Consider the following 16,902-nt stretch of genomic DNA (forward strand, 5'->3'; position numbering starts at 1 on the left):
GTCTGGTGGGTTTTTATCTTGCTCCTTCTCCTGCTGTGTGTTTTTCTGTCTTCTCATTTTGCTTATGTTACTGTGTTTGGGGTCTCCTTTTTGCCGGCTGCAGGTTCGTAGTTCCTGTTGTTTTTGGTGTCTGTCCCCAGTGGCTAAGGTTGGTTTAGTGGGTTGTGTAGGTTTCCTGGTCGAGGGGACTAGTGCCTGTGTTCTGGTGGATGAGGCTGGATCTTGTCTTTCTGGTGGGCAGGTCCACGTCTGGTGGTGTGTTTTGGGGTGTCTGCAGACTTTTTATGATTTTAGGCCACCTCTCTGCTAATGGGTGGCGTTGTGTTTCTGTCTTGCTAGTTGTTTGGCATAGGGTGTCCAGCACTGTAGCTTGCTGGTCGTTGAGTGAAGCTGGGTGCTGGTGTTGAGATGGAGATCTCTGGAAGATTTTCGCCGTTTGATATTATGTGGAGCTGGGAGGTCTCTTGTGGACCAGTGTCCTGAAGTTGGCTCTCCCACCTCAGAGGCACAGTACTGACTCCTGGCTCCTCAATTTGGGATGATTTGTTGTCTATTCATGTATTCCACAGATGCAGGGTACATCAAGTTGATTGTGGAGCTTTAATCCGCTGCTTCTGAGGCTGCTGGGAGAGGTTTCCCTTTCTCTTCTTTGTTCTCACAGCTCCCGGGTCTCAGCTTTGGATTTGGCCCCGCCTCTGCGTGTAGGTCGCCGGAGGGCGTCTGTTCTTCGCTCAGACAGGAAAGGGTTAAAGGAGCAGCCTCTTCGGGAACTCTGGCTCACTCAGGCCGGGCGGGAGGGAGGGGCACGGAGTGCGGGGCGAGCCTGCAGCGGCAGAGGTCGGCGTGACGTTGCACCAGCCCGAGGCGCGCCGTGCGTTCTCCCAGGGAAGCCGACCCTGGATCCCGGGACCCCGGCAGTGGCGGGCTGCTCAGGCTCCCGGAAGGGCGGTGTGGACAGTGACCTGCGCTCGCACACGGGCTTCTTGGCGGCGGCAGCAGCAGCCCCAGCGTCCCACGCCCGTCACTGGGCTCCGCGCTTTCAGTCGCGACTCGCGCCCGTCTGTGGAGCCCCTTTAAGCAGCGCTCTTAATCCCCTCTCCTCGCGCAGCAGGAAACCAAGAGGGAAGAACAAGTCTCTTGCCTCTTCGGCAGCTCCAGAGTTTTCCCGGACTCCCTCCCGGCTAGCTGTGGCACATTAGCCCCCTTCAGGCTGAGTTCTCGCCGCCAGCCCCAGTCCTCTCCCTGCGCTCTGACCGAAGCCCGAGCCTCAGCTTCCAGCGCCGCCCGCCCCGGCGGGCGAGCAGACAAGCCTCTCGGGCTGGTGAGTGCCGCTCGGCACCGATCCTCTGTGCGGGAATCTCTCCGCTTTGCCCTACCCAGGTATGTGGGGAGTTTCTTGCCTTTTGGGAGGTCTGGGGTCTTCTGCCAGCGTTCAGTAGGTGTTCTGTAGGAGTTGTTCCACGTGTAGCTGTATTTCTGGTGTATCCGTGAGGAGGAAGGTGATCTCCGCGTCTTACTCTTCCGCCATCTTACCCGGAAGTCTGACACGTTTTGATAAATGTACACAGTTGTGTCAGGACCACAGCAATCATGATATAGAAATCTCCTTTGCAGTTACTTCTCCCACCCATCACCTGACCTTGCAATCACTGACATGCTTTCTATGACCATAGTTTTGCCTTTTAAAATTTAAAGAATTTTAATATTTAAAGAATTTTATCTAAATAGAATTATACAGTATATATGCTTGTTTCTGGTTTCTTTCACTTAGCATAATGCTTATGATACTTACTCATCTGTGTTTATCAATAGGCCATTTCTTTTTATTTCTGAATGGTATTTTTTGTATTGCTACTTCACAATTTGTTCATTTATTTACCTGTTGATGGACATCTGAGTTCTGTCCAGTTATGGGCTATTACTTGTAAAGCAGCTATGCATGTTGTGTACAAGTCTTTCTATTAACTTATGCTTTCATTTCTCTTGGGTAAATACCTAGGGCTGGAATGGCAGGATGGTAGAGTAGGTTTATGTTTTTAGGAAACTGACAGTCTGCTGATGATGTTGCATTTTACATTGCCACTTGCAATGTATGATAATTCCAGTTGTGCCTCCACATGGACACTTGGTAATGATCAGTCTCTTAAATTTTAACCATTTTAATAGGTGTATAGTGGTACCTCATTGTGGTTTTGATTTACATCTCTGTAATTACCAAGGATGTAGAGCATTTTTTCATGTGTTTATTTGCCATCTGTGTATCTTATTTAGTAAAATATCTGTTCAAGTCTTTTGCCCATTTCCTTTGGGGCTTTATGTCTTATTATTGTACTGTGTGAGTTCTTTACACGTTTTGAATACAAATTCCTTATTAGAAGACATTTGAATATATTTCTCCCAGTCTGTGGCTTGCCTTTTCACTTCCTTAAGTGTCTTTTGAAGACTGAGAGTTTTTAACTTTTATGAAATCCAGTTTATCTGTTTTTTTCTTTTATACTTGTGTTTTTAGTGTCCTGATTAAGAAAACATTTCCTAACCCAAGGTTACTGTGATTGTCTTCTATGTTTTCTTCTAAAAGCTTTATAGTCGTAGCTCTTCCTTTTAGGTCTATAATCATTTTGAATTAATTTTTGTATATGATTTGAGGTCAGGAACAAGGGTAATTTTTTTGCATATGGACAGTCAGTTGTTCCAGTGTTATTTATTGAAAAGATGATCTTCCCCCCATATCTAATTCCTTTGATACCTTTGTCAAAAACCAAATCAGTTGATTGGGTGGGGAGTGGGGTGACGTGCAGCAGATTTTCAGAAGGCAGAACTGAGAAGTGGAGCCGTCCCTTTTCTCAGTATGGCAGTCATTTTACTGAAGACAATTATATTTAAAAACAATCATTTAAGTTTTCTGGGAATTGTCCCAAGTGTATACAGCAAATGAAGAAGCATTCATTCAAGAGAATCTACTAAATCTTGATAAGAGGAAGAGTCTTTGGCATCTGAGCCATGACCGGCTCTTCCCCCCTTCCCTCGCCAAGCTGCGTCTTATGGAAACACTGCTCTGGGTCCTGTACTTCAGGCAGTTGTGGCAGAGAACTACATAGGGGTTCCCTCTCCCTCCTGTGTCCCAGAACAGGGCTATAGCTTCACCCGGGGAGGGGTAGGCTGCCGGTATTTCTCATCTCCTCTCAGCCCTGTGCTGCAGAAGCTCCATTCCTATCTTATGTGGCCTAGAGGACTGAGGCTCCCTTCCTAGACTCTATACTCATAGGGTGGAAACACTATTTCAAGACCAGCAGTCTGAGAACAGTGGAGTCCCCTTCACTTCCTCTCCAGCTCGCTCGTCAGGCAGAGATTCCACAAGGAAAAGGCCAGCCCAAAAGGCCAGAGGTTCCTACCTCCCCCCTCCAGCATCCATTAGTAGAGCAAGGGTGTCACTCCAGGATAAGGAGGCCATTAACTGCACCCCAGCTCCTGTGCAGTGGTGCAGAGTTTCTGCCCAAGGGGAGAGGCAGGCCTTAAGAACAACTGTATGGCAACAAATTAAATAACGCAGATGAAAGGGCTTCCCTGGTGGCGCAGGGGTTGAGAGTCCGCCTGCTGATGCAGGGGACACGGGTTCGTGCCCCAGTCTGGGAAGATCCCACATGCCGCGGAGCGGCTGGGCCCGTGAGCCATGGCCACTGAGCCTGCACATTTGGAGCCTGTGATCCGCAACGGGAGAGGCCACAGCAGTGAGGGGCCCGTGTACCGCAAAAAAAAATAATAATAATAAATAAATAAATAAATAACGCAGATGAAATGGATAAACTAGAAACACAAACTACTGAAACTGACTCCAGAAGAAAACCTGAAAATCAGAATGTACTTCTAAGAAGTAAAGAGGTCGATTTAATAATTTAAAACCTTCCCATAAAGAAAAGCCCAGTCTCAGATAGCTTCACTGTGAATTCTTCCAAACATTTAAAGAATGAATACCAATTCTTCATAAACCCTTCCAAAAAATAGAAGAAGCAGAAATATTTTCCAAATTATTCTATGAGGTCACTATTACCCTGATACCAAAACCAGATAGAGACATGAAAAGAAAAGAAATTATTACAGATCATTATTCCTTTTTAATACAGATGCAAAAGTTCTCAGCAAAATGTCATCAAACTGAATCCAGCACATAGGAAAAGGACTGTGCACAATTACCAAGTGGGATTTCTCCCAGGAATTCAAGATTGATCTAATATATGAAAATCAAATATAATATGCTGTAGTCCTGTAATAAAAGGCAAAAACCTCAATAGGCACAGAAATAACAGGTATTTTTCAAATGGCCAATATGCACAAGAAGAAAATGCTCAATGCCATTAGTCATGAGGAAATGCAAATCAAAACCACGATTAGATGCCACTTTGCACCTGTTAGGATGGCCATAATTTAAAAAAAATATGGTAAGATGTGTTGGTGACGATGTGGAGAAATTGGGACCCTCAGTCATTATGGGTATGAGTGTAAAATTGTGCAGCAACTTTGGAAAACACCTGGAATTTCCTCAGAAGTTTTAGCATAGAGTTAGCATATGATCTGTCAATTCCATTCCGAAGTATAAAGCAACAAGAAAGTAAAACAAAAATTTGTACATGAATGTTCATAACATTTTTAACAATAGCCAAAAGTGCAAATAACCTATATGTCCATCAACTGATGAATGAATAAACAAACTGTGGCATATTCGTACAATGGAATATTATTTAGCAATAAGGGGGAATAAAGTACTGATACACGTTACAACATGGATGAACCTTGAAAACGTTATGTTAAGTCAGAGAAGTCAGGGGCTTCCCTGGTGGCACAGTGGTTGAGAGACCGCCTGCCGCTGCAGGGGACACGGGTTCGTGCCCCGGTCTGGGTGGATCCCACGTGCCGCGGAGCAGCTGGGCCCGTGAGCCATGGCCGCTGGGCCTGCGCGTCCGGAGCCTGTGCTCCGCAACGGGAGAGGCCACAACAGTGAGAGGTCCGCGTACCACAAAAAAAAAAAAAAAAGAAGTCAGACACGAATGGCCACATATTGTTTGATTCTACTTATATGAAATGTCAAGAACAATCAAATCTATAGAGAAAAAAGTAATTTATTAGTTGCCAGGGGCTAGGGGAAGAGAGGAAATGGGAGTGATTGCTAATGTGTATGGGTTTCTTTCAGGGGTAAAAAACATGTTCTAAACTTAGAATCACTGTACAACTCTATGAGTATACTAAAATCCAATCAGCCATAGATTTTTGGACCTATTTATGGAATTTTTCCTTTATTCCACTGGTACATATGATTGATCTCTATGTCTATATTTACAGCAATCCTACACTGTGTTAATTACCTTCCTTTTTTAATGAATGTTTAAATCAGGCAGTGTTAACAGTCCAAGTTTGTTCTTTTGCAAAAGATTTTGGCAATTCTAGATTCTGTGTCTTTTCATGCACATTTTAGAGCCAGCTTACTAATTTCTATGAAAGTCTGCTGGAATTTTGATTGAGGCATTGAAACTATGGATCAGTTTATGGAGAACTGACATCTTAACTGTATTGAGTCTTCCAGTGTGCATGTGCATGACGCATCTCCCCATTTTCTATGTCTTCATTTATTTTTCTCAGTGATGTTTTATAGCTTTCCGTGTACAGGTCTTGCACATCTTTTGTCAAATTTATCCCAAAGTATTTTATAAATGATGTTTTTTAAAATTTCAATTTCCAGTTATTGCTACTATATGGATATATGATTGATTTTTGTAGAGTGACTTTGTATCCTGCAACCTTGCTAATCTCATAATTGCTAGTAGCTTTTTTGTAGTTTCTATAGGATTTTCTGCATAAGTGACCACATCTGAGGATAAGCTAAAAATAACAGTCACCCACATCAAGCCCCCAGAAGTATTTATCAACTGTAGTCAGGCCCTTCTCTGGATCTCTCTTCCTAATTTAGCATATTGAAGAAAAGTGAGGACATCAAACACAGGAGTAAATGATCAATACACAGCTTTTCTGTTTAGGGATGTTCTTATCAGCGCTTACAGTTTTCCAGAAGGCAATTTGACAGTATATGTCAAAAGCCACTTAGGAGTACATATCTTTTGACCTAACTGTCTAAAAATGGAGAAAGGGAGCATAACTTTTATGCATTTTCATGGTTTGGCTTAGCGTTGGCCATGTTTATTTTTAATACTTTGAGGATAAAACAATTTGAGTTGAGAATAGATGTTTTTGTTGTGCCCTGCAGTAAGAACATCACCTTGAGCACTGAGCTGTGGTAATAAGCCAACTATGCTTTATGTTAATTCATGATTTTTATTTTTAAACAGAATTTGCTCTAGCAGGTACTTTCCTTTTAGTAGATCTGTTCATCAAGGTCATTCTGTGTGATCCATAATTGCCCTGCTAGTCACCTTACAAATGGCATGTTCTATGGTTATTTGTCCTGGGCTGATAAGAGTGTGGATGCACTGGGCAGAGCATTCTAGGAGTTACCCAGGGGGAAAAATAATTACTGACAAATAGTGGGTGACAAGCATGGTTTGGGTATTCTACATGGTTTTCTCTTTCAGTCCACCATTTTCAGCATTTACTGTGTGTTCTTATTAGATCTGTCCAGGGAAGACGGGGATAGAAAAGATGAAATAGACACAGTCTCTGTACTAAGGGCTTTGTAATACAGTGAAGAGGGTCTGTTCTTTTTGGTGGGACGTCAGCTGCTGGACTGCTCTTCCCTCCATCTTTTGGCTTTGACTATAGATGTAATACCAAGTGCTTCAGTAGTCTTGTTGTGATAATGAAACAGCAGTTGTGAGGACAAGAAGCCAACATACTAAGAATGGTAGCATGGAAATACAGAAAGCGTCTGGTTCCCTAATGACAGTATTGGGCTACTGTACCAACATCGAGACCACTGCCCTCTTAAGCAAACAATAAATGTCATCATGGTTAAGGACAGGTCTTCAGTTACCTACAGCTGAAAGTGTTTCTCACTTTTACACATGAAATACCAGGGAACCAGAAGTTTTGAGCCTGAAGCTACAGTTTAAAATTTTACATTAGGTTTAACTTTTTCCAACAGTAACTTGCAAAGTTTTAAAACATTCCTGCCCAACTCCACTGGCACCACTTTTGCTATAGAATGCCTCTTTTTCATTTGGGCACATTGTTTCCGAAAAGCTACTGAGCCTGGCGCTTTTCCTATGATGAGTACACTAGACATTTCAGCAAGGAGAAAACAAATCTAGGCAGAAGGCAAAGCTGGAGGCTTTTCCTTCTGCCGTGAGGTAGGTAGACATATTTTCAGCACCATCCTTAGAATTAATTAATTAAAAGAATATGCTAAGTGTTTCCAAGGCTTGTTCTGAAATGACTCCTTCAGTTAGAGGTTCTTTACTTTTGGCTTCTTTAAGTCTTGCTGGTCCATTTTTTTTTACACTGAAATCAAGGAGCATTTACATGTTTCTAGACCTTCAGGCTATTCTGCTTCTATAGCTGCCACTTGAAGGGCAGAAGAGAGGTAGATCAAGACTGAAACTTCTAATTTCTCTTTTCCTTTTTAGTTTTCAAATTAATGAGCTGTATGCAGATAGATGGGTGGCAAAGGGAGCTCAGGTTAGTGTCTTCCTTCATCTTCCTTCCTTCATCTCATGCTCACCCGTGTCATCTGGCAGGCTGGGGCCTGCATAATGTTCCATTAATGATCCAATTTGGCCCATGTGAACTTCACCTCCTGTCCACATCTATATCAGCTTCTGCTTGGGAAGGCTTTGCATTTTCTTCCTGACGGGAGATCATAGTGGGCGCTATGATGGAAACATCTGTAGGAAAATGAAGTAATGGGCCTGCTAATATGCTTAATGGCCTTAATAGCGTTAAAAACGAATGTGTTTAATGTTCATTTCATTCATAGCTGCCCTTGGCATTATGGATGGCAAGCCCATGCATTATGCTGAGACAAAAATGGCCCAAATGTCACTGCAAGTGTGAAGAAGAGTGAAAGAAAAATATTAGAGCAGCATTATAAAATTTCATCTCAAATCTATCTTCATCGGAAAGAATTACATTATATGAGAAAAGAGGCAGCCAACCAGAAGACGGTTGCTGGCTTAAAGGAATTTAGCTCATGGTAGAAAAGAAGAAATCCTGGAAGGCTGTGCTGAGGTATCCAGTGAGGAAGACCAATAACATGGGAGGAAGAGACTCTTCCGGGAAATAGGGGATTTTTAACTGGCGAGGGCACCCTTTCCTTTCATGGTTACAGAGTTTTCTCCTCATAGGATAGGCTGTGTTCCACACCTTCCCAGACCTCCCCTTCTTGGCTCTGTGTCATATTCCTCAGGGCACTATTTACCAGAAGTAGTTGGGTGAATGAATTCTGATCACTACCTCACAATGAGCCCTACACGAGAAGCTATCTCTGATGAGATTCTCTGCAGAAAGGTCTCAAGGATCATGGGTGGTCGGGACACTTGGCACCACTGCAGGTTCTAGCAGGGCCCTCCAATATTGTAGGCAAGCTTTTGCCACCTCCAGAGGGGCACAGGGATGGCCCTGGGGAGACAATTAGCAATAATGTTCTAAACTCTGAAGATAAACTTCATAGCAACTCCGGGGCCTCTTTTGCGGATTCCCTCAGCTCTCAGAGAATCCTAGGGGGAGAAGGATAGTCTCTCCATCTCCCTCAGGGATCCAAAGAGTGCTAGAGGCGCAGACAAGATAGAGGCTAAAGAAGAGTAACAAGAAGTCCTCAGAAAATGAAATCACTAAGTCAAAGAGACATCTGCACCTCCATGTTCACTGCAGCATTATGCACAACAGGTAAGACGTAGAAACAACCTAAGTGTCCATCAGTGCATGAATTGACAAAGAAAATGTCACACACACACACACACACACACACGTACACGGGCAATGGAATACTGTTCAGCTCTAAAAAAGGAAATTCTGCCATTTGCAACAACATGAATGGATCTTGAAGGCATTGTGCTAAGTGAGATAAATCAGACAGAGACAACTACTGTATGTTATCACTTATATATGGAACCTAAAAAAGCCAAACTCATAGAGACAGAGTAGAATAGTTGTTGCCAGGGATGGAAGGTCAAAGGGTACAAACTCCCAGCTATAAGGTGAATAAGTTCTGGGAGTCTAATATATACCATGGTGACTGTAATTAACAATACTGTACTACATACTTGAAAGTTGTTAAGAGACCAGATCTTAAGTGTGAATCATCACAAAAAAATGGTAATTATATGAGGTGCTGGAGGGGTTAACTAACCTTATTATGGTACTCACTTTGCAATATATACATGTATCAAATTATCACCTTGTACAACACCTTAAACTCACAAATGATATATGTCAATACTATCTCAAAGCTGGAAAAAATAGTTTGATTTGATATATTATGGTAGGAAGGATTTTCTAAAGGTGAATAATTTTCATATTATATTGGAAAGTTCTTTTCTACTCTGATAAAATTAAACTATAATTATCAATTTTAAAAAGTCCTCAGAATTATAGAAGCAAACTGTGGACATGAAGAAACTTTTTACTTACTGATAACAGGCATCGGTGTAGAGACACTGCCAGAGGTTGGATCCAGAGATAAACATGGCCGGTCAAGCGCTAGCATCCGACATGGCTGCCACACTGCTCCTGACTCAGCTTTGCAGGGCTCCTGCCTCTTAGCAAGATTGCTGAATGACTTTTACCATCAACTCAGGCAGGAGGTTGTGATGTTTCCCGGAAAGGAGAACTTACAAAAATTTCTCTCTGTAGAATAAATACTAGCGATGTGAGCATTGGGATTTGTGAAAAGTTTGGGTTTCAGCCAAGGCATGTATGTATCAAGGTCATGAAGGTTCATTTCTCTAAATTTTCATCACAATTTTAATTTGGCCACAGCATCTTTGACTGTACTAAGCATTTGTATTTACTTACAGCTGCTCACCCCCAGGTCTTAAAAAAAGCATTCTGTATTGGTTAGTTTTTGAGGACCCTGGGACTTTCCTTGGTGACAGGCAATTCAGAAATTTAAAAAATTAAGGAATAAAGAAAATGATGAGAAACAGTGTATCTTCTGAATGATTTTGGATAATCTGAAGAGAGTCCAGCTACCAAAGCTCCTTAAAGCTCGGATATTTCATTTATTGCCCCACCACACCTAAATAATTGCTTTCACAACTGATATTTGATTTCATCATATTTGAGGTTTTTCCTTGGAACGAGTTTATAAAGTGAACTCTCCCAGAGGAAAATAAAATTTAATTTCCCGACTTTATTTTCTAAATGGCTTATTGATACTCTTTATTCATCACTCAGTTTTGAGGACACATTTAAAAGGGGGAGATAAATATAAATTAGAGTACCCGTAATATTCCTTTTAACCCTCAACTACTAAGAGGAACTTCATTTTGTTAACATGTAGGAAAAAGTCATCCTCAAACTATAATTCAGTAATGCTGGGTTTTTTTCTTGAAATAAAGGAGCAGCTGAAACTTGGCTTAATAGTCCCTATTTTCTGACACCTTACTTACTAACCCAAATGTTTGGAGTTGTATTTGCATAGATCAGAATTTTAGACAGGTTTTTTCATGACCAAAAATAGGTAATCTAGTGAAAGGCAGCTAAGCCATGTTAAGAACAACAATTCTTTCTTTAGATATCGAATACAAGTATAGTGTTTTCAAATGCCGTAATTAAGCATAAGAAGTTAAAGTGGAAAGATGAATTTACCAGCAATACTAAATTTCTTTTATAATCTTTAAAAAAATATGTGGAAGTACTATGTGTCCAATATTTTAGTGCCTTATCATATTTAGTTCTCTCAGTTGCCGTATGAAATAGGCATTATGAATTCCTTCTTACAGACAAGAAAACCAAGGCTCAGAGTGTCTGAGGGAACTTCTCAAGGACACAAAGTCAGGAATGGTAGGGCTGAGACCACAGCTTAAGCTCATTATCTTTCCACTACGCTATGTTCCCATCCTTTGGAACAGCCATGGAAAAATCAACCAAGACCACTATCTCTTTGTCATGAATATGATATTAAATAGAAGGCAGAAAAATATCAGTAGCTTCTACCCAGAAGAAAATCTGCTTTGCCTGATCCAGTCTTCATCTTTAAACTTCTATGCTCTCTCCTTTTACCTGCCCACCACCACATAAGGCATGTGGACTCGTGCTGGTGCGGGAAGAAAATGTCCTCAACTGAAGAAATTATATCAAAATATTAACAATGGTTGTGTTTAGACTAGGGAAAATTTATTCCTTCTTTCTACGTTTCTATATTTTATAATTAAAAATACACCTTAAAAATAAGATTTAAAATGCATATTTCTATTTTTTTAATAAAAAAATGTCTTTAACAGGGGAAAACAAAGGATTAGGTAAGTTATTGAGATGTAAGAATTTGGGTGGAAAGTCTGCTGGCTATAAAAACCCAACTTGTAAACATACCAAACTGTCGGAACTAATTTAGCTGTTATCTCTTACTTGATTTAATTTCTTTCACAGCCTTTGGATGTACTTCCATGTGTCTTGTGAGGACACGTGACAATGCTCCGCCCTCATTCTCTGGGTTTCAAGGGCTCCTCTTGCTTAATCTTGTTGGCATGAACCTTCTTACCCTTCCCAGCCCTTCATTTGCCTCCAAGGTTTTTCCAGGACAGTGATGAGTTTATTTTGTTTTTTCCTCTTTCCAGTATTAGGTCAGATTATGCTCCGATGCTCCAGAGTACACTCTTTGTTTAAACACACACATTTTTTTCTCCTATTACAAAAGTAATGTTTCGGAAACCTTAGAAAATAATAGTTGAACCAAACCATGAAAAAAAATGCCATATATAATTTAATTACCCAGAGATGCTTTTGTGTATTTCCTTCCATTACTTTGTCTATTCATGTGTGTGTGTGTGTGTGTGTGTGTGTGTGTGTGTGTGGTTCATAACAAATTGGACAGAATTTTTTTAAAAATCCCAATTTAAAATAGAATGGTTCAGTCTAGATGTAAAATGAAAACCTAAGATATGGCTTTATTGTGCCATGATTGCTTAAAAGACACCTCTCTACAGCGTTTGCCAACTCTCCAGTAGTTTATATAAAATATCAAAACTAGGGCTTCCCTGGTGGCGCAGTGGTTGAGAGTCCGCCTGCCGATGCAGGGGACACGGGTTCGTGCCCCGGTCCGGGAGGATCCCGCGTGCCATGGAGCGGCTGGGCCCGTGAGCCATGGCCGCTGAGCCTGTGCGTCCAGAGCCTGTGCTCCGCAATGGGAGAGGCCACAACAGTGAGAGGCCCGTGTACTGCAAAAAAAAAAATCAAAACTAAATTTGCCTCTTAGCTTTATCTATCTTGAAGGAAGGCACTTTTCTCCCCTTGAACTCACGTTCATGTATAAAATAAGAGCTTCCTTCCTCTCCACCAGTATGTCCACCATCTCCAGGATGTACTGAATAAGGAAGCTTCAGAATTCTTTCCACCTCTTCTTCACCAGCTCCCCCCTTTGGAAGAAGGAGTGACTTTCTGCCTGGAAAGATGAGAGAGCCCAACAGGCTGTGAAGTAAGCCAATGCAGAAGTGGAACTCGACATCAGAAAACAGGCAGGTGTCTATCTCCTCCCCATTCCATTTTCCCCTGTGATGAGCACAACAGGAAGGGCACCTCCTGCCTGAGGTTCTCCAGCTTCACTGCCTACTGGTTGCAAGAGCAAGCCGGATTCAGCCCACCCTCCTAACTCTGCTGCACACTGGGCCCTCCCAACTGTTGCCTGTGTGTATGTATCAAATTGTTTAAAACACAGCAGGAAGGAGGAGCCTGATGATCAGCACCCAATCTCAACAATGGTCTCTGTAGAATACACTCTGTATGTTATAATGTACACCTATGCAGTGTGTGTGTGGTATAAGTGTATATTATTTCTCAGAATTTGAATTGCGAGTAGATTTTTGTCAGTTGAAGGAAGCTGTTTTGATTTCCTTTAGGGCTCCATAATTAAGCTTCCTAGAATAGCTCAGAACACAATTTTGCAATTATGTCAAAGCTAACCTATAACTTTAGTATAAAATTTAGCAAAAAATAAGTTGAATAAAGTGCCATTCACATATACACTGAAACCACCAACCCATGCTCACTTAGTTGAGAACAACAGAGCAAATGTAATAGGCTTAGAGCCAGTTGAGTTGTTTTCTAGCTGAGGGGCTGGCTAAGGTGCTTTTATTCCCTCTGCCTTCCTCATGTCTCAGTGTCTCTAAACACCATGAGGAGCTTCCTGTGGGGAACTGATCCGGAGCACGTCATCCCATTCTGTGATGGTAATTTTATGTGTCAGCTTGGATCATGGCATGCCCAGATATTTGGCTAAACATTATTTCTGGATGTGACTGTGTGTTTCCAGATGAAATTAGCATCTGTATCAGTGGACTCAGTAAGGCGTTTGCCTTCCACAGTGTGGGTGATCATCACCCAATCCATGAGGGCCTGAGTAGAACAAAAAGGTGGAGGAAGGAGGAATTTGGCCCTTCCTGTCTGGCTGCTTGAGCTGGGACATCGTCTTCTCTTGCCCTTGATGCTTCTACTTCTCAGGCCTTCAGACCCAGCTGGAATCTATACTACCAGCTCCCCTGGTGGATTCAGATTGAACCACACCACTGGCTTTCCTGGGTCTCCAGCTTGCAGATGGCAGATTGTGGGGACTTTTCAACCGCTATAGTTCCGTGAGCCAATTCCTTACAATAAGTCTCTTCATATTTGTATTTATATATTTCCTATTAGTTCTGTTTCTCCAGAGTGCCTTGACTAATACACATTCTAAGTCCCAAATGGAAGCTGTTCTTTTCAAAGAAAGAGGGGTCTCTGAAACAGAGCTGTGGCCAAACTGCCAGAGATCCAGACAGGATAGAGGGATAAGAAGAGAAAGAGGAAATACTCAGAATTAAAGAAACAGGGATGCCAGGCCTTCTCCCTATGACCCAGACATCAGTGTAGATAGATGGGAGATGATCTGAAAGCTGACCAAACATGATTCTAAGCATGTGTGAAACTCATATGGGGAATCTGCAAAGTGAGGCTTTGTAGTAGCTGGGGAGCCACATTAGCAGGTAAACTCTTGTTTCAGTAAAACAAGAATTACACCAGAAGCTATACAACCTGAAAACAGGAACATCAGTACTAGTAGAAAAGGTAGAGATGACAGAGAGAGAGGGAGAGAGAGAGAGAGAAATTGTCAAGGGTTTTAGTGATGTTTGCAACGTGAAAACACATTCTGTTGCAGAGCCTGGCAGGGTATCTTTGCCCATTTATGTGATTTAGAGTGTTCGGTTCAACCATGATTTTCTAGGTTGAGCAGAGGTAGGTTAGGACATTGATATTCATTGTTGCACATTGTTGTCCAAGATCACACAGCTAGTAAAAGGCAGATCTGGGACCCAGACCCAGACAGTGACTCTAGCATCCCTGCACTTAACCACTGCACTCAGTGTGTCTATAGATACAAACAATGAGTCCTCCTAAAATGAACTCCCAAGAGGTTGCCAAACCAGAAGCCACCTTTTCTCTTTATAGATACAGGCCAAAGAGAAATGTTGACATCTGGCAATCCTTAACAATTTTACATTTATACATTTTTTTTATTAGTTTCTGCTTTATAACAAAGTGAATCAGTCATACATATACATCTGTTCCCATATCCCTTCCCTCTTGCGTCTCCCTCCCTACATTTATACATTTTTAACTAGGGACTATTTCTTTCAGTGTCCTTAAAATTTTCAAGGTAATGCTACTTCAAGTAGCAACTGGGAATGTCAGCAGAGTACGCTATACAAAATAAAACTGGCAATGTCTTTCAAAGAACAGTCAAATGTGTTTTGTCATTGCACAGATGGTCTCCTTCCATGGCAACATAGAAAAGAGCTTCCTTTCCATCCTGTTGATGAACTCCTTTGTTAAGAGTATGAAAAATAGAAAGAAAGAAAAAATAAAGGTTTTTCAGTTTCTTTTTAGCAGAGGGGTTAAATGCAGTGTTTCATTGATTTATTTATTTTTTGAAACAACAGTTGGCTCGCTCTGGGTCCTCTCCCATCCAGCCACACTCCTCTCAGCTTCTGGGTTGAAAAGGGGTGTTCTCATTATCTAAACACTCGTTACTGAAACCCTAATGTTATGAGGTTCAAAAACTGATACAACCTGGAAATCTTTAACAATAAACTGACCACATTTGTAAGAGAATTCCTACTCAAACAGTTTCAAAACATGTTTCACAACCTTTGGTTATCTGAATATTGATGATAGTTTGTTTTTATTAGCATGCTACAAGGCAAATTCACTCAAAAGAAAAATGGCGAATCTTGCCATATATACAATTTCCTAAAGTCATTGAAATGAATGGCAAAGAATGGCTTCACTCACTCACAAAGCCCCTGGCAAATAAGTTTCCGGCAGAGTTAGAAGACTTGACAACTGAAGAAGAGACATTTGACAAGGGTGATGATGCTTTGAAAAGGAATGACTTGAATATCAAAGGATTAAGAAAAGATCTTGTAAAATATGAGGAAATCCTTGAATATATTTGTGAAAAAAAAATGACTGCCTTTCTAGTTTGCTTTGAAAGTCCAGTGTGAAGAATGTCAAACTGTGCTATAAGATAACTTTGCTGGGACAAAATTATACCCCTTAACCTTGCTGGGACAAAATACTTAATTCTTCCTTTAGCCTAAGAATTATCACATACATGCAATGATAGGCTAACATTTTTAAGGTAATATAAAACTAATTTTCATAATTTTGGCTTCATTTTCAAAATAACAGCCTAATCAAGCTTTCTTTTTGATTTTCTATTTACTATTGAATGTTGGTTCCCATTTTGTACAGATTTACTTTTAAGTGGTTCTTTTCTGGTACCAATTATTCTTGGATAATGAGGACTTTCTGTACTTTATTCTGACAGAGCAGGGGCTAAACGAGGTTCATGAGGCTAGATGGCTCGCTCATCTTCAACTTCACTTCAATCAAAACCTCTTCTGAGGACCCACAGAGTCTGGAATGCCATGAGTTGAATTACTTTTCACCTTGCTTCATATCCAATGTTTATCTCCTCATGGCTAGGTTTGATGAAGGCTTTGCAGACCCACAGAAACAGGTCCTTGATGACAGTCCTAGATCTAATAGAGACTCAGTAAAGAGCAGCTCTCCAGAGTAACCCTGGCTGCCCAAAGTCAGGGGTCCTCAGTTAGAAAGTCCTTTTTCCTCAGAAAATGCTTCTGACTAAATAGTTCACATTGCCATACACAGAGAAGTATTAATTAAGCTAATGCTTGGAAAAGAATCTTTTTCTTTGCCCCAGCAATTCACCTTTTAAGTTCTTACACACTGGACATTACTGAAAGGGTAACTGAAATGATCTTCTGGCATAAATCAGTTTATTTACTTATGGATGCATCATGGTGTCATTTTCTTGCAAAAAACTTAATAACAACCTATTATTTTAAAAAAACTCTCTCAAAAATGATTTATTATAAACACATTCAGCTGCTAAGAACTCTTGTCTCTCTCTCTCTCAAGACCTAAACCTTCCTCTAAATTTTGCAACCAATTTTCTCCTGTACAATAATCTCAAATTGAGGAGTAAGTGTAAGGAAAGTGACTAATGCTAAAGATTAATCTTCAACTGGATAATTTTTTACTTGGGGAGATTCCATTGAAACTGAGCAAATATCTGTAAAAAAGAGTAAAAATTATATTTAGATATTTAACATACTAACACGACAGTGGCAGTCTTTTGTATGGGCATGGCTGCTTGCTTCTTAGTCTGCTTTTGGCTCCTAAAGTGAAATGTGACTAACATGTCCGTAGCACTTTTCCTAAAAGGTTATAACAAAAATATGATCTTTGTCG

This window comes from Hyperoodon ampullatus, assembly GCF_949752795.1.
Source record: "Hyperoodon ampullatus genome assembly, chromosome: 12".
Lineage (NCBI taxonomy): Eukaryota > Metazoa > Chordata > Mammalia > Artiodactyla > Ziphiidae > Hyperoodon > Hyperoodon ampullatus.